Source organism: Haliotis asinina, chromosome 16 (assembly GCF_037392515.1).
Source record: "Haliotis asinina isolate JCU_RB_2024 chromosome 16, JCU_Hal_asi_v2, whole genome shotgun sequence".
NCBI lineage: Eukaryota > Metazoa > Mollusca > Gastropoda > Lepetellida > Haliotidae > Haliotis > Haliotis asinina.
In genome coordinates, this window is record NC_090295.1 from 15,936,062 (window position 1) to 15,961,175 (window position 25,114).

The 25,114-nt window shown below is 40.3% G+C and overlaps 1 pseudogene; it reads right to left on the minus strand.

The window, feature by feature from the left end:
* Window positions 1–3,463: 3,463 nt before the first annotated feature.
* LOC137267647 (uncharacterized) lies at window positions 3,464–5,004 on the minus strand (annotated as a pseudogene).
* Between the last annotated feature and the right edge of the window lie 20,110 nt (window positions 5,005–25,114).

A 25,114-nucleotide genomic window follows, 5' to 3' on the forward strand; every position in this document is an offset into this window, starting at 1 on the left:
AGATGAGAGCCGGTTCTTGCTGCACATGGTGGACGGTCGTACTCGGGTCTGGAGGCAGAGGAACACAGCAATGGCTCCACGGAACATCCAGGAGACTGTGGCCTTTGGGGGAGGTTCCGTTATGGTATGGGGGTGCATTTCCATGAACTGCAAGTTGGATATCATTACCATCCGTGGCAACCTTAACGGTGTTCGTTACCAACAGGAGGTTCTTGACAGGGCTGTGGTACCTCATTTTGAGAACCATCCTCTGGCAACGAGACCCATATTTATGGACGACAATGCTAGACCTCACAGGGCGCATGCTGTAAATGATTTTTTGCGGCAAAATGCAATTGACAGAATTCCATGGCCTGCCATGAGCCCTGACCTCAACCCCATTGAACATTTGTGGGACTTTATTGGCCGTCGTGTGAGGCAGAGAGACCCACCAGTCCATAATCTCAACGAATTGACGGCTGCCCTGCATGAGGAGTGGAACAGGATCCCCCAGAATCAGATCCGGAGACTCATCCAAGGAATGAGGAGGCGTCTGGAATCGGTGGTGCGTGCGCAGGGAGGACACACTAGATATTGATGAAAGTCGGTGTGCAGACTCTCAGATGACTGTTCTTTCTTTCCATGTGACATTTGTGTTAATACACCTGACAACAACGTCTGTGGATGAATAGTAAATTGTGTCCATTTTTTCATGAATTTAAGACAGTTTTAAGAATTTGGATTTCGTTGCAATAAAGCAAAGTCTTGATACTTTTTCCCTTTAAGTTGTTTGTCAGAGATCGTCTGTTGAATAAAAAAGTGTCAAACTATATCAACCCGGCATATTTTGATTGTCAGAACACTTCAAAGTTGCTCCAATAGAAAAAATTGGGGTGTTGCTTGATTAATTTCCAGGTGTATATTATTATGGGTGATTTCAATGAAAACATCTTGGCGTCATCTTCAATACAGACAATGATGGAATCAAATGGTTATGAGCAAATGGTTTTCGAACCTACCACAGAAAGAGAAACGCTTATTGATCGTGTCTATGTCTGAGGGCTTGAAAATGTATCAGTTCAGATTATTCTGACATACTTTGGATACAATGAAGCAATAGAGATCATTTTGTGAAAACAGCTCTGAAGAGTGATGTAAGCAATTATCAAACAAGTCATGATCTGAGAAAAATACCAAATTTAACAAATTTCCAAATATTGATTCCGTACAATTGGAAAGTATGTTGAAATATATCCAGTTTTTGTCAAGTAAGTAAAAAACATACTGTCAGTTATTATTTGCAACCATTTGTATATCCTATCTTATTACTCACCCGTTGAAGATACTGCAGTGTAATATTTTTGCGGAAATGTTGCAGTAGTGTAATACCGCTTGACGTGTGTCAAAATGGTTCAAAGTTGTGACATCACAATGCTAATGCCGATGTCGCCATTTTACTAGACCTTGCTTGACTCGCGGAAAGCTGAGAATGATCACACTGTAGGGAATTTCGCGGCAGTTTCTGTCAATTTATGTTGGCGAGTAATAAACAGAATACTAAACTCGCTTCCGTGAAATATCATTTTTATTAAACTCGTTAAAGATTTAGTATCAAACTCGCTTTCGCTCGTTTGATACAAAATCATTAACTCGTTTAATAAAAATGGTATTACACGGAAGGTCGTTTAGTATCCTCTATATATCTATGTACATGCATTATACACACATCCTAGTACCAGTTAAGACCATGTGTGCATCGTGACTTTACTAATGATATAAACGTCTATTTAGTACCTAGATCTATTTACAGTCAATGACTTTTGACACAAAACCAGCTTGTACATTTATATTTTAAAATATTTATCACCATTTCTATAGCATATCACACATATATATTATGTAAATATTCTACGTACTTTGTATACATCTGACAAGTGGTCATTTAACCATTTGTATACCCTGACTTTACCAAGATACAGATGTTTATTGCGTACCTATATCTATTTACAGTCAATGACTTTTGTCACTAAGTTATCTTTCACATTTATATTTTGAAAATATGTTTCACCCTTTCAATAGCATGTGACACATACGTATTATGTATATATTCTACCTACTTTGTACAGATCTGAGAGGTGCTCATTGTAAGCATTTGTATTTCATGAGTTAATGAAAGATACAGATCAGAAGAGACCTCGTACTTTTGTTGCAAAGACAGTTTTTAGAAAATATGGATGAATTGTACTTACATAATCTTGATTATATACATCAGGCCAATATCTAAGTATCAATTTGTGTGTATACAATGAAGATTTTGGTCACAGATGTGATACGACAATTCTATTGGATGGAGTTGTGAACAATAATAGGTAATAGATAATATTAGTGATAAGACTCAAAACTAATTGGATATATTACATTACTGCACCTCCATATATCCCATGTACAATGTACATATCACAGTTTACAATGTACATGTATTACATAATTGCCATACCAAACCTGGTGAGAGAAATGCTTAAGGATGGGATGTGTTACTTATGACCAGACTGTTCACTGGTGATGGATGACAATAATGATAATGTGGAGATATTAATTTGAAATTGAGTGAGTGAATTATAATATGTGAGTGTGTTGTAATACATGGTATATAAATTGTGTGTTTCATTGGATTTTCATTGTGGATTGTCTGGATAAGATATATATAACGATTTATGTATGTGATTTATCATGCATGTGTGTTACTGATTTTGAAAAAAAGAGCTTTGTCAGTTAATGGCTCATTGACAATTATTCTGTCTTACACCAAAACACATTTTACCAAAACACATTTTTTGGACGGGCGACGTCAACCCAATATGCGTTGACGTCGCGCATACAACACAAATAACAAAAGTTGCTGTGGGTTAATGGTCATGAGCGTGGCGGTTCTTGGAGGGTCCCTAACTTAATAAAACTATGACAGCGGAGTTAAATCGGGCGACTACGTGTCCAGCGTCACGTTAGTGACGGCAATGCCTGGCTGTCAAACCGAGGTCTGTACGAGCTTCCCTACCCTGAAAAGTCCAAAGAATGCGATACAGAAAACAGCTTTGAAATGACATTGCTCATAGAAACTGCTGCACACAGTTGGAAAACTACCAATTATTATCTTTAACAAATCAACAGTGATTGGTTTACGTGTGTCACGCCTCGACTGGTCACGTGACATGCCAGCAAGTAACTTAGACACCAAGAAGTGGTCAGTGAAATCCTGCCACCCATTTAACTTATCAAAGGTTGATAGTGCGGAGATGTATGTTTTGGTTGTACGGCTGGAGTAATGCTGAACTGACAGATACGAAATAAAATGCACAACCTGGTCAATTGGGGCCGACCAAAGTGGGGACTCGTCTGAAGGTGTGGAACGTCTGCAAGCTCGTGTTGTATCTCGACCACGTGTTCGCCGACAAGGACTTGTGTAGCAATCGATGAACCTCCCGATCTAGAAGTCCCACATCCCGTCCGGGAGGGGTGTTGGTATCAGGTGCGCTGCTGGTGCACATTTGCGGAACTGGTCCCACTGAAATCTCGACAGAGTCAGCTAAAACGTTGTCATGGGAACTGATATATACAGCTTTGAATGTGATATTATACTGCAAGCAATACGGAACTACGCGACGTACGAGTGACAAAGTACGAGGGACACGGCAAGACTGTTTATTGTTAATATGAACGACTGCTTGATTGTCGCAATTATACAGAAAAATTAAACACCCCAAATTTGGACTGACAGTACAATAGGAAACAATTCCAACAGCGTCATATCCTTCGTCACGCCTTCCTCCACCCACTGCTGCGGCCAACGCCCACATGTCCACTTACCCTGGTTGTAAGCACCAAAACCTACACCGCCTGCTGAGTCACTGAAAAGCTGCATGGCCGTGTTTGATGTCCATCCACTCTGGACTCTGAAAAACGGATATGCCATTGAAATATTCAAGAAATTATAACCATAATACCAAGTCGTCCTTGATGCCCGTCGTTAGCCGGCATCTGTGAAATGGAGACTTCCAACTTGCACATCTCGTCAATGAGGCGTCGACAATATGCCCGTCCCATGGGAATGGCACGGCACATGAAATCGAGTTTACCCACAAGAGACTGGAGGTCCCGTTTGGTTACCTTCTTACGATCCGCACTCAGCCACCCTCTGATCTGCGTGGTCGTCTCTTGTGGGATTCGAACATGTCTGACAACTGTGTCCAGCTCCAGTCCCAGGAAAGTAATTTTGGTTGAAGGTTGAACAGTTTTCTCAGGTGCCACTGGAACATTGAAGTGATTCAGTACTTGCATACAAGATTGTAAATTATGGGCACAGTCACTGGTGCCAGCAACACCCCAGTGAGGAAGTCGTCCAGATAATGCATCAACTCCTTGTTTGGGAGATTGTGGAGAGTGCACCATTGCAAAAACGTGCTGAATCTTTCGAAAAAAGGACATGAAATAGAGCACCCGAATGGCAGACATTTATCCAAGCAGTTCTTGCCGTTAAACTGAATGCCGAGCAACTCAAAATCCCGGGGATGGACTGGTATGATGCGGAACGCTGATTTGATGTCAAACTTTGCAAGGAGGGCGCCCTCTCCCATCTTTGTACCATCTCCACAGCTTCGTCAAAGCGTGAATGTGAAACAGAACAGTCTCGTTGATTAATGCTACCATTAATAGAACCACCTTGCGGATATGATAGGTGGTGAATCAAACGGAAATTGGCGAACAACTTAACTGCTGATCCACCATCTATCCTCTTAGGAACGAGTCCGATCGGTGATGCCTGTAATGCAGGAAACGGTGGATTATCAAAGGGGCCAGCCATTCTACAAGGGAGACCTCTTTGTTCAGTTTTCCAATAACAACCTCCGCACCCACCGTGCCTGTTTCTGATGACAGATGTTTGGACGTTCTGGGGACCCGGGTTCCCTGAAGCTTAAAACCGTGCAGAAAGCCATCATACAAAGAATGTGCATCCGCGGGGTTAACCAATGAATATGAGTGAAGAGACTCCAACATGTTACTTACGCTGACCGGAGTTGGTGCTGGAGACGTTTTGTCTACATTGCTGGAATGAACGGGGCTGGTTATTTGTACCGGTGGCAGCTGACGTTCTGGCGGACGCCGTGACCAGGTTCTCCACAGTTTCCGCACTTGCGGGGGTATTTACAGAATTGACGCTGACAGTTCCCTTTGTTGAAATCCCAACAGATATTGAATGGTGAATCGCGAGGAATATTCTTTGAAAAACTTACCCCAGTATTGGTGAGGGATTTGATCTGTTCGGAATGTCAGCATGTGCTGCAACCACAGCTCACCGTCGACGCGTCCCCACTGACGAGTGGGATCTCTTGCCATTCTGTGACGCAATTGTTGATCATACACCCTCCAACCATCTCCGCCGAAGCGCCAGGCAGCATTGCGTATGGACTCAGTGTATGACAACTTTCCCTTTAAACACACTAGGTGAAAAATGTTTTGACATGTAAATTCATATATAGATATGGAATGCCGATGTCATTGCACCAAGGCTGATTGGCTTACCCTGCGCTTGCTGGTGGGAGACGAGCGCGACACTACCGTCTCTATCAGCAATTAGTTCCATTTTCGCTTGGTTCTCGATACCCGAATTCACATTAGGCAGTAAGGTTGAAAGATCAGCGTACTCACCGTTGTAGATTTTTTCACGGGTGGCCTGCTTCGAGTGTGCGCTGATTTCCTGAGCGTCATACATTAATGGCGGAGGGACGGGCGAGGTGACTGAAATGTCAGGCACGACGGGAAGAGAGACAACTTGGTTCTGTACGTTACCTTTATTCGAAAATTCAGAACTGCCTCTAGCTGACCAGAAATACTAGGAGTTGCGTTGGGCGCTGGTGATATGAAATCCGAAATCTCCACCGATGCAGATGGCGTAAGATAATTATTGAAAGACTCACCGTTCTCCGAATCATTATTGCGTGAAGCCACATCAACACCTGGCGTCGTCTTCAGCTGCTTGGGACCCTTCCCTGTCCTCACTAGTTGGTGACTGATTACAGCCTTTCTTTTCCCGGGCATCATGAGATGAAGAACAGGTTGATTTAACAGGATGATGTCTACCGTACGATGATACCGGCGCGAATGGCATTCAACAAGTGACGTAAACGGCGCGCGTATAATATTATGACGTCATTGGTAACTAAGCGACCTGATTTGGCGGCACATAACGGAATGCGGAAGTAAACATGACAACACGGAAGTAAATGCGAAAGCCGGAGGAGAATGGTTTTGATAACCGCATTTAGTGTTAATCACTAAATGTAATTAAATATCAAGTGCAAAACTGTTACCATAAATTTGTTTCAATGACACCTAGTTACAAACATAGTGACTTGTGTTGCAAAGACAGTTCTAACAAAATATGAATGTATTGTAATTCCACATATTGATTAGACACTTAGGACAAATAGATACTAGATTATTACTTTACATAGATGATGTATACTAGCCACATAAAGAAACTGTGCAATGTTAAAATATCATCCCAGCTGATAAGTACAATCAACGTCAAAAGTGCATATAAACCTTAATGGAGGGACCATGAGACCATAATAGGCGAAGAGAATTTCAGTTGAAAAGTCCAACCGGACAGGGGTCAAACGGCTTTGTCACATGCTCAATAACAGGTATGTCCAACTGCATTGAGAAAAGCTGTGCATCAACGACGCATAGAGCCTATCAAACGTGCAAGGAAGGCTTGTGGAATGTCACACCATCTCTCATCTCGTCCAAAAACATGCTCCATCGGGGAGAGATCTGGTGAATTTGCAGGCCAAGACAGCAAGTCAATGTTGTGGTGTTGCAGGAAATCCAAAGCAACCCTCGATGTATGAGGGTGGACATTCTCGTTTTTGAATGTTAACTCACGGAAATATTGTTGCAGAAAAGGAATTACGACAGGTTGAAGAATCTGATCCATGTAGCCCAAACCAGTTAAACTGCCCTGAACAATCACCATGGGTGTTCCCTGGCGTGCTGTTATTCCACCCCAAGTCATGACAGAACCACCACCACCACCACCAAAGTGATTCCTCTCCAAGACACGGACCTGTGCATCCATAGTCATGTTGATGTCCATCACTATGGGAAATGTTAAACCTAGATTCATCTGTAACAAAACATTTCTCCACTGAAACAAGGGTCTGCAGACACGATTTCAGCAGCATATTTGATGAAACTGTCAATGAGGTCGATGTCGGGACGTCGTGGTCTGATCCTGTGATAGTAGATATAAATTTCATTCTACAGCACAGACAGGCGGTCTGTAAATAATCGAGTCTGGACCAGACAATCCAGTGATCAACAACATGCGCATCGATCTGCGCAGTTGGGAACCGATGACGTGTCAGCCAAGTCAGCGAGCCTGACCACCCGATCCCGTTAGTAGCCTCTTACGACAAGCATAGTCGCCTTTTATGGCAAGCATGGGTTGCTGAAGGCCTATTCTACCCCAGGACCTTCACGGGTCTCCTGCGAATGCTGCATCTTTTGTTACATGAATTATAATTATTATTGCAAACATTTCTCATGCCAGTAGATATAAATTTCATTCTACAGCACAAACAATAGAAACTATGTCAAAACAATGGTAAAACAATGCAGTAATTAGCTAAAACAATAGCCCATGACCCACATCCCTCATCCCACATCCCTCATTTCGTGCTCCAATTAGCAAAGACAATGAAACCAGTGACCGTAAATCCCCCATTTATCCCTCATCCCTCATTTGGCCCACATTTCATCCCAAAAATAGCTACACGTGACAGTCATTATCTAATCATATCAATTTCATTAAGCCTAGTGATACATAATATCACCATGATGAAAAGAAGTTAATGATGTTTAAGGAGAAAATATCAATGAATGTTTCACGCTACAGTTGATGGTTATTTGTTACAAAACGATTGGAATGCTGTCTATTCAAATAAGTTGTTTATACAGAACAGTCACGACAGGGTGGCATGACCGGTTGATACCCAGTGCACGATGTACTCTATATATAGAATCAACAAACCAGTGATAGCATGACTGGATGATGAAACTTAAACCTTTGAATAGTGCCATGTCATGATTAGTCATCCCTTTCACATTCTTTTTTAAAAACAAACGTTCCACTACGTCTATAAATCTACCAATGAGCGATGATGATTATTGTGTGTTATCCAATGACATAGTTTGAATTCACCAATAGATGTGCGCATGCTCGCATCCATCACTGCTTACAGCAATGTTATTCCAACTGAGTACAAGCAACAGACAAGGCGTGCCTTTGCTGAACAGACATCATGGGAACAAGAGTTACAGATCGGTTCGTATTCTTTTATACAAAATCTTCACCATTTAGCCAGCACTATCCAGTTAGGATTGAACTTGATGGTAAAATCTTCAACTGTGCTGAGCAGTATTATATGTACATGAAGGCAATGACGTTTGGTGATGCGGTTACAGCTCAACACATTTTAAGAGCCTCTTCTGCTGTTATGCAGAAGAGATTAGGAAGATGTGTGAAAAACTTTATTCAACACAAATGGGATGTTGTGAGTTACCATGTTGTGAAGAAAGTTACCCTGGCTAAGTTTACTCAGTCTTCCACTCTTCGACATGCATTAATGAACACCTCCACAAAAATATTAGCAGAAGTCAGTCCATATGATAGACGGTGGGGTGTTGGACTCTCTCTTCACGACCCCAAGCTATTAAATCCATCTAACTGGAAGGGACAAAACTGGTTTGGGAAAGCTTTGATGGAGTTCAGACAAGAGCTTATGGACAAAGTTGTTGAGAGTGAAAAGTGTTAAATTCTTGTTTACAGTCAACTGAATGGTAAAGCAGCTTTCTTTTCCTGGAAGCAAGTTCTATAATCATCACACACCTTGCACGAATCAGTTGTCATGCAATCTAACGAATGGTCTCAAGATCGCAGTGAATGTGTCAAGGATGCTAAGAGAAAGTTTCAAGATGATTCTAGGTCAACGAAAAGAATCATCATCAAGAAGACAAGAAAACTGTTCTTGTGTGTCGACGAAGTTGATAGTGTAAATCACATAGAGCATGCAGAAAGTCTTCTCACTTTGTGTTACACTTTGGAACTGGCTAAGATTCTTAGACGGTTATCCTGTGATTTGTGTTTTGGATGTATGTTTGAACCTGAGGGAGAACTGGAGCACACGTGTAAGCACATGCTAGAACAGGATCACGTTGATGGTCTTTTCATGACGGCCATGAGTGAAATAAATGATGAACACGTGATTGATAAATGGTTGGAAGTATTTAGTGATGACTCATCTCTGAATTACGTGAACATAGTTTCATACCGCTGCAAAGACTTTCGGGACACTCATTTTAAAACATCAGAGTGGCTTCATGATCTGAAGCAACGTGTGGTTAAGATGCTGTTGTTAGAAAATCTCTTTCAATAATTGTGAATGTATACATGAATGAATTCTATTAATTAAAGCATATGTTCCTTCCTATTCTTACCTTCATGTTATATATTGCCTGTTACAACTGGTTTCATTCAGTACACGTGTGAGTTCACAAAAGATGAACAGGGTATTGTCAGAGAGGCACGAAAAAGCATTAGAAAAGAATTATTATGACCCTCACAATCCAGGAGCCTACTATGGTCCGTCCAAACTCCGACAGGTATTGAAGACAACACCTCAACCTGATGTTAAGCTCACGAAGGTGAAATGGTTTGTCAACAACCAAGATCCTTACAATTTACACAAACCAGTCAAGCATAGATTTAAAAGGATGAAAGTCAGAGTGAATTCCATGGACGAAATGTGGGATGTGGACCTTGCTGATCTTTCAGGCTACAGCAAAGAAAATGAGGGTATCCGGTATTTGCTTGTCGTGATTGACATACTGAGTAGGTTTACTTTTTGTCCTTCCTTTGGAAAATAAAAGGCCAGAGTCCGTGTTGAAGCCTTTAAAAAATACTTCAAGAAAGAAAACCAAGAAAAGTACGCGTAGATGGTGGTAGTGAGTTTAAGGGAGTGTTCAAATCTTTTTTGGAAAAACAAAATATTACCATTACTATTGCACGCAACGAAAACATTAAAAGTAATTATGTGGAACGCTTCAACAGAACACTGAAGTCGTTGATCACACGTTACATGACACGTAAGAACACCAAGCATTATCTCAGTGTTCTACCTGATTTGGTGTACAACTACAATAACACCCCACCTTCGTGTTTATCCCTTCTATCACCTGCACAAGTCAATAAAAGCAATGAATTGAAAGTTTGGCAACACTTGTATGTCAAACCTATGTTGAAGTCAAAGGAAAAAAAGGTCAAGTGATAAAGAAATACAGATATAAAGTTGGTGATCTTGTTCGCATCCCATACCTGAGGAAACCGTTCAGCAAAGAACTTGATCTGAAGTGGACGGAAGAACTTTTCAAAGTAACAGAACGTTTAAAAAAACAAGACATACCTCTGTACAGAATTAAAGATTTTCACGGTGAACTTATTAAAGGGAGTTTTTACACTGCCGAACTGCAAAAGGTTAACAAAGGAGACGATATTGAGTGGCAAGTGGAAAAGATCTTAAAGAAGAAATGCATGAGAGGAAAAACGTATGTTTTGGTTCGTTGGTTAGGTTGGCCTAGTTCTTTTGATTCATATGTGGAAGAAAGTCAACTGAAAAACCTATGATGGAGAAATATGTGTTTCTCAAGAGTTCTGACACAAAATATTCTTATTTCAAGGATAACAGCCCTTATCATTTCCGCATTAAGCTCAATCAAAGACTGGTGTTTGATGGATTTTGGGTCGTGTCTTTATCCGAGTTAAACTTTGGAAAGATAGACCTCACTCATGTGAACGATCCTTATGTAGATATACTATGTAACCTGTGCGATAGTTCACTGGTGGGTAATACCCAGTTACCACTGTTAAGGCGTATTGATGTGAGGAATGGACCCAACTTTTCCTTTGCTAATGAATACAATATCCATGTGATGGTCAAAGAGTCACCTGACATTGAAATCTGTATAAAAGCGAGCAGTGGAACACCACTGTCATTCTTGAAAGAGCAGACTTATGCAACATTTCACTTGAAACGTTATCCCTTTGCTGACTGAACATGGATTCCCTCCCTCTGTATATCCCAGATTATAGCAAATGGCAGAATTACTTCAAGAAACACATGACAAGTACTTCTTGTGTTGTGAATGGAAAAGCTCCCCCTAAAGTTATTCCATCTCACCGATCTGTTTCTCAACTGGAAGAACCTAAAATCGAACTGCAGATGACTTCAGAACAACAAAGTGTTGTGGAGAGAGCGAATGCTAAAGAGAAGCGTCATTGGTCTTTAAAAAGATCTGCAGGTGAACAGATTGCCACAACCAAGAAGATACGCCAGACAAGTAACATCGCCTCCAAGACAGCGAAAGTACTCAAGTGTACCCCTGTGAAAGAAAACGACATCTTCAGTTGAGCATCATGTCTTTATTGAATAGCAAAACTTTTGAAGAGTTGGTACCGGATTCGCTCAACCTATTTACCTTACCTCCATATCAGACCAGTATCCAGCAACACTATTTTGTAGATGTACGCCCGCTCAGTCAAATCAATGACTCTTCTCCACTGGAATTTCACATATCCAATTCGGGCAGTGATTACATTGATTTGAAGCGAACAAAACTGCACGTAAAACTCAAAGTCACCCATGCGGATGGATCGGTATTGGATGCAGACGAACACGTGTCAATTTGCTTTTGCAGGCACTGTTTTCTCAAATTTCAGTGTATATGCAGAACCAGTTGATGTCTTCGACCAACAATCATTATGCTTACAAGAGCATGATGAAGACCTTGCTAAACTATGGAGCTGATGCGAAAAGCTCTCAAATGACATCGCAGCTGTTTTGCAAAGATGAGGGTGAAGATAATGATGCCATTGAAACAACTGATTGTGTCACTGGAACCAATTACGGTTTGATTGCACATGGTACATACATCAAGAAGAGCAATGAACTGACCATGTCTGGACCTTTGTGTGAAGATGTGTTTAGCATGAAAAGACATTTAATCAATGGAGTAGATTTGACTTTGAAATTGTACAGATCATCACCTACTTTCTGTTTGATGAGCGGTAAAGCCAACCAAGAGTATACCATTGAGCTACTCGATGCTTATCTTCAAGTATGCAAACTCAAAGTCAACCCGGCGCTGATTCTAGCTCACAACACCCTGTTCCAAAATAAGTCCAATGCACTCTACCCTTTCACCAAGTCTGAGGTCAAGGTCAACAGCATCCCTGTTTTTCAACTGACGCATACCATTGATAATGTGTCCAACCCCATTGCTAATCGTTACATCATCGGCTTTGTGGAAAGCAAGAGTTTGAATGGGTCATATGACAAGAATCCTTTCAACTTTCAATCCAGCATGCTCAAAACTGTCAGTCTCTATGTGAATGGTGTCAGTGTACCTGGACGTCCAACTCGAGCTGATGATGTGAACAGCTACGTAAACATGTTTGATGGCATGGGGTTTTGGAGAGAAAATCGAGGAAATTTCATATCCAGGGAAGAATTTTTGTTAGGAAATGCACTGTTTGTCTTTGAACTGGAAGAGGTGTGTGGAGAATCCGAGTACCTCAATCTGGTGAAGACTGGAAATGTGCGGTTGGAAATCGAGTTCAAAGCTGCACTAACCAAACGCTGAGCTGCATCATTCTCAGTGAAAGAAACTCCATCATCGAAATCGATCAAGCGCGAAACGTCGTCATCAAGTAAACACAGAGATGAAAGCTTCACAGTTGATGTGCGCACTTCAGTGTGATTCAACCTTACAGACTCATGTCTTGGGGGTGTATGCCAGAGATACGCTTCCTATAATCGCACCTTTCATGCAAAGACAAGGTGTAGGATTTATTGTGAATACTGAGTCCAGTCAGAACAGTGGTCGCCACTGGGTTGCTATGTACTTTAAAAACAATACAGCAGAATTCTTCGATAGTTTAGCAGATCCTGTTGATGTTACATTTGATCGCTATTTAAAGACTTATGCTGGTTCTTACTTACGCAGTAATCACCGGTTGCAATCTGTGAATTCAAATGTGTGTGGGTTCTATTGTTTGTACTATGTATTATGTAAATTTAAAGCATGCCAGAGTCTAAACCATATACTTCATCAGTTTGATGTACACAACTTCATGTGGAATGACGCCTTTGTATCTGAATATGTTTGTAATTATTTCAAATACTGCTCTGCTTCTTGTCTAGATTGTAATTGATGTTATATCTATGTATGAAAAAAAAATCAATAAAATATTAGTGTAGATGAGATTAGGTTTGTGTTGTGTATAAATAGCCTAGTATTGCAGTTCTGTCCGAAAGAGCGATCGGAATACATCATGGGAGAATGTGTGTTACCATTTCAAACTCCTACTACAATATCTGTTGTGGGAGGATCTTCAAGTGGGAAAACCTTTTGGGTTGCACAGCTCTTAAAACAAGCTAGCTGCATGTTCGATCCACCACCCAACCTGATTGTGTATTGCTATGCTGTGTGGCAGGATGTCTACAGCGAACTTGAGAGGACGATTCCAAACATTCGATTTAAAGATGCACTACCTACAGAAGAGGAGTTAAAATCATATTCTTCGGAATCCGATAAACGGTGTGTACTGGTAGTAGATGACCTCATGCAAGACATTTGTAAGAACCCTCTGTTTTTACATCTTTATACCACTCTATCTCATCATCTGGGAATTACTGTCATTAACATTCAACAGTCAGCCTTTCCTAAAGGCGAATGTAACAGAACCATGTCTCTAAACACCCATTACTTTGTTCTGTTGTCTAACCCGCGTTCAGCACACGAATACAGAATTTTGGCATCGCAAATATTTCCAGGTCAAATTAAATATTTTATGGAATCCTTCCAAGATGCAGTTGGGAGAAAACAATATGGGTATCTTGTTTTGGATGCTTCACCCCATGCTGATGAACGCTATGGACGTTTACGCACAAACATATTTCCTGATGATGAAGTATGTACAGTCTACTTACAAGAGTCCCAGAAGTAGGACTGAAATGATATATTGGTCTCTCTATAAGTGTTTTCATCATTTCACACTCACTGCTGAAGTTGAACAGAACCATGGATGTGTGCGGACGGTTCAATGATGTGCTCGCAGACTGTGTTGAAACAGAGCGTTACACTGAGGAGTATGGCTATAAGTTTAGTGACAGACTGAAGACGTTCAACAACTGGCCTGTTCAAATGAAACAGTCGCCAAAAGCCATGGCTGAAGCAGGATTTATTTACACAGGACAATCTGATAAAGTCTACTGCTTCAAATGTAGGCTTCGTGTACATCAGTGGATACCCGATGATGATCCCATGACTGAACACTTCAGACTGTCTCCACACTGTAACTATATACACATGGTGTCTGAACCCATGGATACCAAGAAAGGTTAGACGTGAGCAACTTTGAATAAATATTAATCACCATAGTTTTTCAAACTGACAACCTTCTATAAAAACAACCAATTCACGTCACTTCAGCCATTGTACAGTCAGCTCTCCCTCAGAATGTATGCAGTGAAAGAAAGGAATTGTCTGAAAGGATGATGCAACATTGAAAGAAACAGCTTCTCGAATGTTGTTTACAGTGTCAGTGTGGGGAGACGATTACGCAGCTTTACAAACAGAACATCACTATGACTCATGGGCTGAAGTCATTAAAGACTTTTTGTGGAATAACAGACTGTGCCCCAACATATTAGATGAAGACATATGGATAGATGGAAGGGTAGACTACGAATGTTTCTTTAGTGAAAACGAGCGAGTGGTTGCTAATAATATATATTTTTCGAAAGGCTATGTCTTTACAAAATTACGAAGACTTAAAACACAGTACCACTGTGTCCGTTAAGGGTGAAGATTTGTTGGAAAGTTGGCAAAGAGATCCTCCTCATGATTGTAGTCAGTGCAAAAAAGATGACAACAAAGAAGATGTGATTTTGGGTTTCTAGATAAATAACACTAACCAAAGATGTGTGTCTTCATTTGAAAGTGGAACAGCTACCCTACAGCATCAACATCATACCCTTACCAGACAGTGATAAAATACGTATCTCACGCTACAAGAAGTGCATTCGATCTTTAGTCAGCAAGACAGTTAGTAGTCGCGAGAAACGTGAGCTGATTCTGACACATCATTCGGTTCTACCCATTTGCATAAAATCCTTTCAAGTATACCTCTCATCGATTCACAATGAGCAAGCCTATGGTTCTTCTGACAAGAGAGACCTACCAGAGGTTGATGAACAATCAAGAAGAACAGATTCTTCCTCAGACAGCGAATCAGATACTGAATCAGAATCCTCTGACGAGACAAGATCTGAAGATGATGAATCATAATAAGGGTTCTAGTGATGAAGCGGTTGCATCTGTCATGGAACATAACATGGACTTTATGCTTCGTGTCCCCGAGCAGATCATTCGAGGGATTTCGTCTACAAAGACCATTGGGAAGTTAATGAGCTTGTGGATATTTGTGAAAGAAAATATTCTGAATGGTCAAATAGGACTAACAGAAGATCTAAGACTTGTGTTACCTAATGGTGAGGTATTACATGGTTCAAATATTGTGGACTTGCTCCGCTTTCTCATCATGAAAGCAGGTGCTGAGAGTCACCGACCAGTGGGATATAGAGAGTTTTATAAACTTTTGAGACATTTAAACGTTCCTAAACATCTCATGAAAAGCAGGCAAAAGAAAGACAAAAAGAAGAAGAAGACTGTAAATACTTTATATCTAAAACGCAAAGCGTCTCATGGTGTGCCTGGTGTGGCAAACGTAAGGAAAGCAATCGAACCATTTTAATGTACATCCATTCTTCTATACATATTATGTACAAGGAAATAAAAAATGGATTACTAAATGACTAGTTGGTCTTGTTGTTTATCGTGAATGCATGATGAGTTTGGTCAGCATCAGCAGTTTCTCTTTTCCTGTGTTGGAAAGCAAACCAGCGTTCAAACTGTTAATGTTTTCATAACAGACGGTGTATCTATCATGGAAGTCTAGTCTGAGTTGTGTACGTTGGTGACGTGCACTTTCTAACATGTTTTGATGAGATATTCCACTCAGAGCTTCTTCAAAATAGCGCTCCACCTTTTTTATCACTATTCATCATCACACACTGGTGATGGATTTGAGACGGATGATCAATTTCACATCCATAGCAATTGTCTTCACACAATTTGGTGATTTTTGTCTGGAGTTCATTCAGGTAGAGCGTTTCGAGAATAGACTCGAACATTTGACGATGGTGTCTCAAGTCACGTGCACGCTCAAGAGACCGCCTTGTGGTGTTAATTTCACGCACTTCCACAGGATATACAGTGTTAGCAGGGATCCCACCCTGTTCCATGAGTCGCTGCAGAACCCTCTGTGCTGCTTGATAAGCAGCCATTCGTGTTCTTCTTAAGGTTTGTCCTTCACGCAGCGTTTCACCATTGGCACCGATCAGCCTGTACACATATCTCTGAACATTCATTTTGACGCTGAAAATAAATTAATGATTAGATAAATAGTTAGATAAAGGAGCAATATATATATAAATTTTATATATATAATGAATGAGTAAAGGAAGCAATATATGGTGAATGAGTAAAGGACTCCATACATGGCAAATGCGTAAAGGAAGCACATACCTGTTGAGCACTGTTTTCTTGTGGAAAGATGTCTTCACATACATAGTGAATGTATACAATTTTTCAGATTGGTGAATATCCATATGGAACGCTGTGAACAGCATCATCTAACAGATACCTCTTGTCGTCAACTGGTGTCAATGCCACTTTGTTTTGTCTCTCAGTGTACAAAGCGTTATTGTATGATCGAATCAAGTGAAAGGAACAACTGAACCTCTTCTGTTCAAATAATGATTGTTTATACATATCATGTCTGAGAAATTTCTTGATGACAGATTTCTTAATGCCTTTAGCTGTCTTTTTTTCGATGACGTTTTTAGATTTTTGCATCAGAAAAGAGTACATTTTGCTTTTTAGTCCTACAAACTCTAATATGATGCCCCCGCCTGCTTCATCCTTCATTTTACCAGTTACCTTGCGATTTTCATCCGAGTATAACCCTTTTGGATCATCAGGTGCATAGTTTGAAGTGTCAAACAAGTGTTGATTGTATTTCATGAACACATAAGGATCCAAAAGGGGTTCATGTGAAGGTGCATGTACATGCATAAACAAACTGTACGTGTCCGTCATCAAAAGGTCAAGTCTTTCTGGCCCATACTGCATTTGCATGACATCATAATAGAAAGTATAAATTTCATATTTGGCTAAATCCAAGATGGTGAAGCCAACAGCAATGGGTTGATCTAAATGTACAGATAATTTCTCCAACTCTACTGCAGTCACGTCTTCTGAAAAAATTTTGACCTGTTTGAAGTTACTTTTAGCTGCACATTTTCGAAGTTTAGATCTCTGTGTTACCAACTGAACTGTTTTATGCTTTCGTTTATTCATGCAGAACCGTCCAAACACACAGTTGTTCATGAGTTTATAACGATCTTTATCACAGTCATCCTTGGCATTTTTGCGGTTACTCAAATTAAGATCGATGTAAGGTTTCCACCATGCTCCTTGTCTAAATTTTAACACTGTGTATTTTTGTACATATCAATCCATGTCTCAGGTACAGCTGTAACGTTTTGAAGTGAACCACGTTGTGGGAACGATCTTTTAGAGTAGTGAAGAGTTTTTTACCGGATGATTTCTTTGAACCTTTACGCAACGATTTTTTCATTGGGTTGAAATGAGTTAACAGTTTCTGATGAGCAGGTGAAAACTCATCATAGGGAATGTCATCATGTGTAGGAGCCATGGGAAAAGCAGCATGAGCTTTGTGTAACTGTTTGGGATACAACAAATCGACTTCAAGGATGTAACCTGTATCTCCTTCTGTATCGACAGTTGTCCAGTCAATGCTGTCATACTCTTCAGAACTGATGAAGCGATAGTTTCCAACGGGGAGCGGTTGTAGCATGACTGTTGCATATAGAGAGTTAACATCAAAGTAGAGAAGAAAGGAGGTGTCTTTCAGTGGATCAAAACCCGATAGGTGATAACTGTTAGCAACTGCATATTTCTTGCTAATCATAGACACCCCGCCACGAACGGAATTTTCAATGAAATTGTAAGTGTCGACATTAGTGAACAGATCAAGTTCGGCATCTGTGATTTTCATAGCAGCATCCAGACAAAAACCTGGCATGGAGTAATAATGACAAATGTCAAGACCATAGTCTGTCAAACACCCTGTTCTGAAGGTCTCTATGATGTCGGTTAATAGCAGCACATCAACACTCACATACAACCGGACAAAGTCGCTCATGGTTTCACAGTCAAACTCCTTCCATAATTCATGAACAAATGTATAGTCTTCCTGACTAATATTTTCATCAGACAAAGAACTGAAGAAGGATGCTTGAGAAGGCAAACAAGTCTCATTCAGTTTTTCCCAGTCATCCATGTATTCATAAGGAAAGGGAAGTTTCCTTGTTAACATGTTACCATGATGGGGGAAGTGTTCTTTCAAATAGACAAATGAATCCACGCCTTTGTTCAGTTGGTTTTGTGTCAGTGCATCTAAGGAACTTTGCAGGAACTATCCAAAAAGACCAAATTGTTATCTACTGTAAACGATAGAAACTGTTCTGAGTTGTGAGGGATGACTGTAATGTCTCTGTCACCACAGTGTTGTGCTACTTCCATTATCAAGTGAGAATCATAACGTTCAGAGTTATGAAGCATGACAACCACTTTCTTGCGTAACTGAAAATTCAGGTTACATCGATTATGCAAAACTTGTCGAAAACGTCCTGTCAGGTGATCGTGGTCTAACACTCGATCAGTACCTAACAGTTCACTACACAAACCACAATGAGTAGCATTGGCGATGGTTATCTTATCTTGGACAGTGAGCTGCATGGGTTTGATAGAATCCAACAATGTCTGGATGCAGTCATATTCCCTTAAAATACTTTCAATAAAATGCTCAGCTGCCTGTTCTCCCACATAGGTTTGTACAGGTTTCGAATACCGTTCCTCCGTGTACATCACTTTGTAAGCATAAGCACAAGGTACATGTTTATTCAGTCGTGAACTACCCGGGTTGCTTTCTGGAATGAGCAAGGACTCAAAATCAGCCACGATATCAAACTTGGCTCGTTCTGTTTTGCTTTGAGAACGTAATCCAAACTGATACACCGCATCCTCTGGACTAGGCATAACGACTCTTTGTGCTTTGTCATAACAGTAGTCTTTATGCTTATCCAGACATTGTTGTGATGTATAACACCAAAGACATTTGAGACAGATGAACTGAGTGCGGTTATTACGTTGCTTGTTTCTGACTAACCCACTTAAACTGGTAATGAGACAGTAATGTGTATTTGGTTTAACGTCTACGTCCATACGTTCATGTTCTTCTAACCCTAAGATGCCTTCAAAATCATCCGACTCACTTTCTTGTGAAAGCAACAACAAATCAATCTTCCTGTTTTCATCTACATCCAGCAGATTACTGATGTACATGGGATACAAAGTATTATCTTCAAACCCATACACGTTGATACTCAACTCATTGGCTTCTTCAAATCGAGGAACTTGTTTTAAAGTCATGGGAAAGGTGAATCCTTCTAAATTCAAACGGTTTAAATAAGGACGATAATTTCCCTCGCGTTCTTTGTTATGAAAAGCCGGAAACAGTTTTGCTAAAATGCTGTAAGCAAAAACAAAGATTATCACCATTTTTTTTGTTGATAATACTTTTGGATTTCTTGACAAGAGTCTGTGGTAGTGGAATATAACTACCACCTTTGAAAGGTTCAAACTTTACCACAGTGAGTTTCAAAAGTACGACGGCGGAGATATTCAAACCAGAATGAACCCCCTCATAATCATCCAGCGTCTGAAGCATCTTGTGTACGGCTTCAAGATACTGTTCATTTAAGTCACTACCCTCTGTAGCTATAGTCATGACACTTCTGAAATAAGCCTCATGGTAACTTGTGCTCTCATCTTCCCGACCAGGTTTGGCCATTCTAATATGGAGACACAACCCCCATTTTACGGCTTTTTTCTCACGAATTTCATCCTCAACTGTATCAATAACCTGACTTTGTTCACTGATCACGAAATTCAGTGGGTCCGTGCTATTCCGTCCGTCAAAGTCATAGTCTCTAACATCTCCCTGTAAAGAGTGGGTTGAACATGGACGTGAGATGATATTGGTGACGGGAGGGGCGTTAAGTGGAGGAGGAGGACTGACAGATAGCGTAGCCGTTTTAGCCCTTTGTCTACGTTTACCTCTGCCACCACCCGACATGTCATGGTCAGTTTTATGTTTGTGCATTCTTAATGCTTTAGAGGTTGGGAAAGATTGATGACAAGTTTGACATATATGTTCATCAGGATCAGATGTTTTACAGTTACATGAATGTCGTTGATAACCGAATTTGCTGTTAAACCTTTCAAAGCAATGTGGACATTGACGACAATAAACAACATTTTCGGAACAACTTTTGACATGACGTTTTAAATTGTCTTCCCGATTAAACGATCGATGGCAATGGTTGCAGGTAAACAATATGCCCACTTGTCCACAATGTCTCTGATGTCTTAACAAATGACATTTCTGTTTGAAACAATGTCTGCAAATTTCACATTGGAAAACAGGACCTGTAGTTTGCTCAGACATTTGGTTATTTGTTGTTATTCACCTACTATAAAATTTGAATACGATTCACTATTGTATACCCGTGAAGGTCCCGGGGTAGAATAGGCCTTCAGCAACCCATGCTTGCCATATAAGGTGACTATGCTTGTCGTAAGAGGCTACTAACGGGATCGGGTGGTTAGACTAGCTGACTTGGTTGACACGTCATCGGTTCCCCATTGCGCAGATCGATGCGCATGTTGTTGATCACTGGATTGTCTGGTCCAGACTCGAGTATTTACATACCGTCGCCATATAGCTGGAATATTGCTAAGTGCGACGTAAAACTAAACTCACTCACTCACTCACTCACTATTGCATGCTTTTTTCTCCCCCAACTTCTACTTTGTTTATCTGAAATAATTAAAGTTATGATAAAACGTTTCTAACAAAGTTTAAAAAAATGATACACAAAAAAGGCCAAAGACTAAATATTCTGATCGTTACTCACTTCTCTGTTGCTTGTACGTTCGCTTGAAGAAGTCAAGTCTTGACTGTCTCTAGTCTTTGACGGACTGTTGAAGTGTGTTTCCGGTCGTGCATAACCTTACCCTTTTTATACCGTGTAAGTGCGCTATGTTCCTTGCTATTTCTCATGTCTTGTATCGAAAGGGGGATGCGACTGGGGTCGCCACGTTTTGAAAAAAAGTGATGTGTCACGATTACTTCGCTTCTGTTTTTCAACAGTACAACGTGGTTGCTCGGTACATGTAGGGACGTTGATACAACGTGTTTTGGAAATGAAAGAGTTCACGTTTGAAAGTGTTGTATCACCATTAGTCAGCGCTTCATATCCCGCAAGTCGGGGAGGTAGCATGCTAATAGCAACTTACTGCGGTACTGCTTACTGGATCTGGTACTGCACATTTTCATGATAGGGTATAAATACACCCGTCAACAGAACAGTTACGAAGTCTGCTCACTTCTGTCGTTGTAGTTCATTCTACTTACAAAGCCGACATCATGTCTGATTCTGTTACCATACAGTTTGCGGAAAAACAATTTTTGTATATCAATGTGTTTAACGGGACAGTTTACATACATCTCACGAACTGGAATTCCCGTCAACAGAGAAAAGAGCATATCTATAACATTAGATGTGTTCAAACAACTTTTGGCTGATGGAGCTCAGTACGTCCAACAGGGTGAAAATATGGCACTAATGACGGATGAACTACCAGACATCCCTCCCATACCAGAAATTGAAACAGGCGACATTCAATGTGTACCAGCATCGCTACTGATGCCACCGCCTCCTGTCCCACCGTCAACAACAACAACAGATGCGGGAATTACTATCATCCCCACGACTCCAATAAAGCAAACTGGGAGAGTTACACCAATGTTTGGGAAAGCATCCGCTAACAGAAGCATGCCATATGTTCGTGGTAAGTGAAGCATCAGTTTTGATAATATATGCACATACTAAAAATTTTTCTTTTTGCACCAGCAGTTGTCACTACACAAAGTGAAGTAAAATATTGTATATGTAAGCTATCAACTTAAAGAAGTGTTGTAAAATATATGTAAGTGTAAGCTATCAACTCAATGAAGTGATCTGTAACAAGCGATCAACAGAATGAGGTTTCGTAAAATATTTTTTTATATCGTAAACTAACAATACTTCACTATGTGCAACATAAGCTATGAACCCAATGAGAACATGCAACTCCGTCTTAGCATATCATTTCAGTGAAGTGACAAGTTGTTGCTGTCTGTATTTGAAGTTCTGACTTGTTATATCTCGATATCATCGTTTTCCCTACTAGTTTCTATGTATTACTCTCAATGGAGGATAATTAACTACTCATTATGTGGAGGTGTTAGTCTCTCTCTGACGATCTACTTTTTTACAGGTAACAACAGTGTGCAAAAGTAAATCAGAAGCGACAGATACGACCTGCGAAGATTTCACTGAGATCATATGCTGTCAATGAAAAATAAATGCAAATACCATCCGTATGCATTTTGTTATCCTTTTCACCATGCCCTTAGAATGTATGTTTGCCTTCACCTATATCTCTCAAATGTGATGGGATATTTATCATGTTTTGATAGCTGTCGTTATACGTTATCAGTGATGTGATAGTTACCATGACTCGCAACAGGAGAGGAGGTGAGTATACGTCAGTTAGCCGGATAATAACCGACCAGGTCTGGTATCCATCTGTCTAGTTGCTCACTGACATAAATTTCACTGGTTGTCAACGGAACATCGCATTAACAATCTCATGTCATTTCATCTCGCGCATCACAGACCTTACTACCTGATTCTCTTCACACACACACACACACACGCACACGCACGCACGCACGCACGCACACACACACACACACACACACACAAGCAGAGGAAAAGGAACAAGTTAAAGCATGTTATCTTCCATAACCATATTTACTCCGTACCCATAACCATATTTTTACTTCGTATCCCTTAGGGACCATGTGGGAGAAAGTTCAACGCTACTTAATTATCAATCGCAGGGGAGGTCCACCGTCTTCATTGGGGTAGCAAAAAACTTGTAAATGTGTACCAATAGTATTGACCTCACTTAATTCACAACGGTTGAGATATTTGCCTAAATAATTATATACAATTTCGGCTGAAGGCTGGTTTAAAATAATACTTATACATGGGTAGGAAATTTCAGAAATTTTTAAACACCACTCGCGGTTTGAATGGTAAATGATTTCAGATCTGCTCATTTCTGGTTGTAAATTGACTCACAGAATAACTAACAGCGCAGTGATAATAACGTATTTTAAAACTTGTACTTCTCACATCTTAGTAATAATTTATCCAACACTATGATGTAGGTGATATAAAAAGAACACTTTTTGTGAATTTCTGGTTCTAATAAAATTCGTAGTCGCCTACAATAGGATACAAGGTCATTATCAGTACACCTATCAACATGTATCAGTTTGTGAGTATCGTCTTTAATCAAGGCGATCGCACGAACAGAATTATAAACCACTTATCAATCAGATAAAGTAATCACATGATAGTTAATACGTGATTGTGGTAACATAGATGATGATCAAAGTTACAAAGTACCTGCGCGTTAGGTTCTGCAACTTTTCAACAGAACACTAATCACATGGTTTAACATGTAATCTAATGTTAGATTTAAAATTTCTAACTTCTTGGAAGAAGTCGATAAATAACCCTCTTATTTTGGAAGCTGTTTTATACTCAAAAATAAAATCAGAAGCGTTAGTACTCTTTATAATTTTAAGTTCGTACTCTGTTCTTTGAGCATTAAATGAAACGCGAACAGGCATTATGTGAAATATTCCAACTAAAGCTGTTGCGAGCGGTGGTACGTTTTAAGACGTAAACGAATTAGCAGACTCTTAAATGTGGAAAACGAGCTGTCTGCTGCTAACAATTTCTTTTCCTCACTAATTCTACTGAATTTTAAAAACGTAGCAGGGAGGGTCTTGCACATCTCAGTTAAATAAACAGTAATTTAAAGCAACCCCATCTTGACCTACAGATCAACCATCTTGACCTACAGATCAAACCTACTTGTCAGCACTTTCTTACACAATGGACAATGGCGGGAAAAGTGGTGCATGAGCATGACGCAGCGTTTCTCTCGCTGCTGATTACAGGTTTCATTACAACGCATGAAATGGGATCGCGATGGGTTTGGGTTTGTATGTGACTTGATCAAAAAACGCTAGATCATAAAGACACTGTCGAGACGTCGCCAAGATAACCAGTCACATGACACCTTTCATGGTTGTTCTATATTACAGAGTACGTCGTGCACTGGATATCAACCGGTCATGCCACTTCGGAGTGACTGTTCTCTTTAAACAACTTATTTGGATAGACAGCATTCCAGTCGTTTTCTAACAAATAACCATCAACTATAGCGTGAAACATTCATTGATAATTTCTCCTTAAATCTCCTTATCACTAGGCTTAATGAAATTGATATGATTAGATAATGACTGTCACGTGTAGCTATTTTTGGGATGAAATGTGGGCCAAATGAGGGATGAGGGATAAATGAGGGATGGGGGATTTACGGTCACTGGTTTCATTGTCTTTGCTAATTAGAGCACGAAATGAGGGATGAGGGATGTGGGTCATGGGCTATTGTTTTAGCTAATTACCGCATTGTTTTACCATTGTTTTGACATAGTTTCTATTGTTTGTGCTGTAGAATGAAATTTATATCTACTGGCATGAGAAATGTTTGCAATAAGAATTATAATTCATGTAACAAAAGATGCAGCATTCGCAGGAGACCCGTGAAGGTCCTGGGGTAG